Source organism: Gadus chalcogrammus, chromosome 22 (genome assembly GCF_026213295.1).
Source record: "Gadus chalcogrammus isolate NIFS_2021 chromosome 22, NIFS_Gcha_1.0, whole genome shotgun sequence".
Taxonomy (NCBI): domain Eukaryota; kingdom Metazoa; phylum Chordata; class Actinopteri; order Gadiformes; family Gadidae; genus Gadus; species Gadus chalcogrammus.
Genome location: NC_079433.1, coordinates 15,168,016 through 15,173,214, shown reverse-complemented (window position 1 = coordinate 15,173,214; position 5,199 = coordinate 15,168,016).

Below are 5,199 nucleotides of genomic sequence, written 5' to 3'. Positions count from 1 at the left end.
CACGGGAGGACGTTCGCTTAGAATATTGACCCTCCTACTCAGATCTCTCTCTCTCTCTTCTCTCTATCTCTCTCTTCTCTCTCTCTCTCTCTCATCTCTCTCTCTCTCCTCTCTCTCTCTCTCTCTCTCTCTCTCTCTCTCTCTCTCTCTCTCTCTCTCTCTCTGTGAGTCGAGTGGGAGTAGAGCTCGCTCCATTCCAAAAGGTCTCCCCATCTACAATATGTAGCCAGGTTCCATGTCTAATATTAAAACGAACACTATAATTTCATCAGGCACTTTGCCGTTAACATGGTAATTAAACCAACGTGTTAGTTAACATAACCATATATATTCTCGAGACCAGGCGTGAATAAAAGGAACTAAGAATGTATAATTTATATGTAATGTTAACACACTACTACATTATTAGTCTACCTCCAAGATAAAATATGTCCACAGTTTAAACCCTTAATCCTTCCTTTCTAACCTAATATATTGATGCTATTGTTGCAATCCATTGTACCTCCTGTGCTAAGCCCATCCGTTTACGTTCGATCATGTCGATCATGCAATCAATGTAGCCCTCACCACACACACTCAGTTCTCCACACTGGCAGCATGGATCACCATCTTCATGCATCACTTCCAAAAATGGCTTTCAACATCAACCCCCTCCGTCCTATAGTATGGCAGACCAGGGGGGAGTATAGCAGCCCCATAGTGGAGTATGGCAGCCTCCAAGGTGAAGTATGGCCGTATGGCTGCACCCTAGGTGGCGTGTAGAATGGTCATCATTGCGACGGTGGAGCCCAATGGGGGCCCTCTCCAAAGAGTGAAGGACAAAGAAGGGCTGTCCGAGGACACACACGATGGAGAGTCGGCCCCCAGCCCCAGCCCTTACTCCTCTACAGCGCAGTGGAGCCCGGCGGAGGACTGGGGAGGCAGCCCAGCAACCGCCACAGGCAACCGTCTGCGGCCAGCAGCCCATGGAGCCGGCCCGCAGAGGGCCAGGCCGAGCCACACCCCTGCCAGCCACCTTGTCAGCCAAAGCCCCGGCTCCACGGAGGGGACGGGGAGAGGCCCTGTGTCACCCGGCTCCATGAGGAGCTACCAACCCAGCCCAGCCGTCATGCCTCCACCAGCCCCGTATAGACAGCCTTCAAACTGCCAGCTCCGCTGCCACTTCCGCCAGTCAGGGTAGCAGCCCAGGATAGGAGGCTCCAGGATCGAGGGGGAGGGTGGGTTGGCGGGTAACACTGGGGCCTCTGGGGCTGGGTGAAGTTGCACACCTGTTGTACATTGAGCAATCAATGTGCCCAGGTTGAACCAGCCATCTCCACCTGCACAGGCATAGAATTGTCTTCTCCACCTTGCTGTATGGAGCTGAAACATAGAACATCTACAGCCATCCCCGGAGAGAACCTGGAACAACACCCCCATAGAGCCTTACCGAGGATCCAGAGGATGGAACAGACGCACCAACAACAGCATTCTAGAAGAGGCAAGCCGGCCCAGCATCACCTCCAGCATGAGACTAACTTAGATGGATGGGGCGTGTCATAGGTAGGACTTACACCAACTACACTTCTGTCCAAGCTATGACCATTGTTGTGTAATGGCGCTATAATGAGTGATGGTAATGTGCCACACAACGTAGCATTGTACTATGTGTGGTGTGTGTGGATGTGTGGAGCTCCGTAAGTGTCCGAGAAGCTTGTCCCTCTCACACACACCTCACCACCGATGTCCCGCATCAAAGGGCTTAGGGAAAAGGCTCAAAATGACGGTCTTCTTATTGGTAACGGTTATGCTCCAACACAATGATTGCTAGCATAAATCTGCTCCCTAGCACCACCAAGTGGCCAGATGAGGAGCCGCCATTGAAACAAAGGACTATACCCCCAAGACTCCTTGGGTATCTACTCGTGGCCAGGCAGGAAAAACCCAGACCTTGTGGCCCAAGGCTAACTTTAATATAGAGGAGTTTTTATCCATTTCAAGAATATTGCCACATAAAGGGCCAGACCAGATTTGTATAAGAACAGCCATCTTTAGATCTCCCTGGAGATCTGCAAAATCTTTGTGATGTTGCAACAAGCCAAACATAATCTAAAAATATATCCTAATGACCAAATATGGAGAAACTGGACAACTACCACGGAATCAGTCTGCAATGTATGATGGTAAAGAGGAACAACCACACGATGCAACCACAGCGGGCAACTAACCCCCATCTAAGATGGAACCAAAATGTCTTTCAGGAGAGAGAAACCATTGTAGTCCCTATCTTTAGCCTTGAAGAGGATAATCGAGGAGGTGGAGAAGAATAAACTGTAACCGGCAGTGCTGTTTAAAAGAAAGAGCGACATAAAAAGATCTTGGTAATAAGAACAGAACCTTGTGGTGGATGTAGAAGTCAAGGCATGTTTTTGCTGTTTTTATAATAGCATTTAGCTAGCCCACACCACTGCGCTGTAGCAAATGCTTTAGTGGTCCCGCCCCGACTAGCACCTGTAAAAACAAGGGAATGTACTTTTCAAGACAAGATGGTAGTCTCATCATTTATTAAACATTTATGCATAAACATAATTCAACAACGAAAATTTGAAAATTATGACCCATCCCTACTATTGACTGGCACAAAAAAGAGAGACCACATTTCCCCCTGTGCTGACCGCTCTTCAATGTCTCGTGATAAACTCCTGAATGATGTTATGGGACTCTTGTGTCATGAGGCCTGGACTGGTCTGCCCGCCTTGTCGATAGCTGAGCTATATGCCCTCTGTCCAGCTGTAGATACCTCAGATTATCTGATCAAACACTGACGTCTGTTGCGCAGTCTAGATTGAAGCTGAAGGGATTCTGGATTAGCATCTCCTAGACTCTCTCCCCTCCTCCATCACATCCGTCACTACCATTCATATTTGAAAACTCCGCTCAAAACGCATTTCTCTTCAATAGCATTTTACACTGTTTGATCTGCTTGTATATGTCTGTTGTACGTATGAACATCTTCAGGTTAAATATTTTCTGGTTTTGTTTGTTTGTTGCTATCTTAACTGCAAACTTTAACAGCACTTTGGTAAAGGCTAGTTGTTTCTAAAAGTGCTGCATTATTACATTTGATTTTACAATGCCACACATGTCAAAAATCATGTCTGAAAACGTTTTGAAACATAATGTAGTATTTGTACACTAGACATCCCACGTCAGATATACACTTTTTAAAAGATTTATCTAGAAGCAAATAGGATATATTTACTCTATATAACCAGTCATAGATCTAGGTCAGAATATCACTAATACAGACAGAAGACACAACAAAGACACATTAATCTATGAGAATAAAAAGTATAAAGGTTTGGATTTATTTAGAGCTGAGAACATGTGTTGAGTTTTGTTAAGCATCATACTTCAAACTATTAAACCTTAACAATAAAAGCTGCATGAATCGTAGGACTACCATGAGCTTATATTTTTGGGGAATCACCAATGAGCCACAGGCTGTCGTTTGCTTGTGTTATGTGATGGTGTTATTCTGCAAAAGCAGAGTCATTGCAGCGTTGCCATTGGTTACTGCTCCAGTGAAAGAATGTGTGTGTGTGTGTGTGTGTGTGTGTGTGTGTGTGTGTGTGTGTGTGTGTGTGTGTGTGTGTGTGTGTGTGTGTGTGTGTGTGTGTGTGTGTGTGTGTGTGTGTGTGTGTGTGTGTGTGGTTATGCTTATGCATGTGTGAATCTTGTAGGCAGGTTTAAATACATACAAATGCTATCATCAGATCTAAACAAATACAAACCTTTATATTTGTTCCTTATTCTCATGGTCTGTATTAATAATAATAATAATAATAATAATAATAATACATTTAATTTAGAGGCGCCTTTCAAGACACCCAAGGTCACATTACAGAGCATATAGTCATCATAAATCGTTTAAAAAAAACAAGACATTGTGGAAAAAAATAAAATATAAAAATAAACATAATAAATAATAAATAAATAAAACAAAAACAAGACAAAACAAAACAAACAAACAATCAAAACAGTGATCAGTTAGACGTTGTGTTCGAGTTTGAACAGGTGAGTTTTGAGTTGTGACTTGAAGGTTGTAATGGTGTCTGACTGTTTTATGTGTGGGGGGAGGGAGTTCCAGAGCCTGGGTGCTGAACAGCTGAATGACCGGGCACCCATTGTATTAGTGTTATTCTGGCCTATATATATGACAGGTGATATAGTTACTAAGATGGTGATGGAACTAGTTACTAAGATGGGGATGAAGACATAGGCCCTACACTCAATCAAGGCCCTTCTGCTCTTTCATATTCAAACCGGCGAGATACTGAAACAGAACAGAAGGGTCTGACTATTATTTGATAATAAATCGATACTATTCGCATCTATATAAATATTAAAAAAGTCTATATCTGACGTAGGATATCCATAATGTGTACTACGACGGAACGACATGAGTGAAGTGCAAGTGCTTATAAACTGCACTATTTGCGAGAAAGGGCAGGACTTTCATGACCATGCTTCCAGCTGCATAATAACGATACAAAATTTTTATTTTCGCTTTACAGAAATCCTGGTTACACATTATATATTCACAATTACTTACCAACATCGAAAGGGCTTTTTCGGTTTAAAGAACTGTGTGGAAAGTGATTCCCGATAGTTCTGCAAATTTGCTTCTTGCAATAAATTATATCATATTGTTTCTATAATTGCATTTTCTTCAATTTAATAATTAATTTATACTTACTTGTGCATTGGTGAAGAAGTTTGACTCAGCTGTTTGGAGCATTGGTGGAGATGTAGATTGACAACATCATTGTGGTTGAGCATATAGGATTTGGTTTGGCTGGACTCGGGTGCACACATGTTAACCAAAGGGGCATTATATACTTCTTATTCCCAACACAAGGCGAAACGATCTCACAATTGGTAGTATTGGTAGCTGTTGGCCTGCATAAAGTAATCAATGAATAATTACCAGAGGAAGAAAAAGAAACCGCCGCGGCAGTACTGACCAGCAGGGGGCAGCAGTAGGTCAACCTCCAGAGGCTGAGGGAGCCATGATCTATTGCTGATGTATTGCGTGGCAGTCTGACAGGAAACCAGACCCGGGAAAGGGGATGAAACGCTAGGAAGAATCCTGGAGAAGAGTACAGCACCATTTCAACCAGCTTCAGCAGGAAGTTTGGCAGGATGGGCGTGTCTACC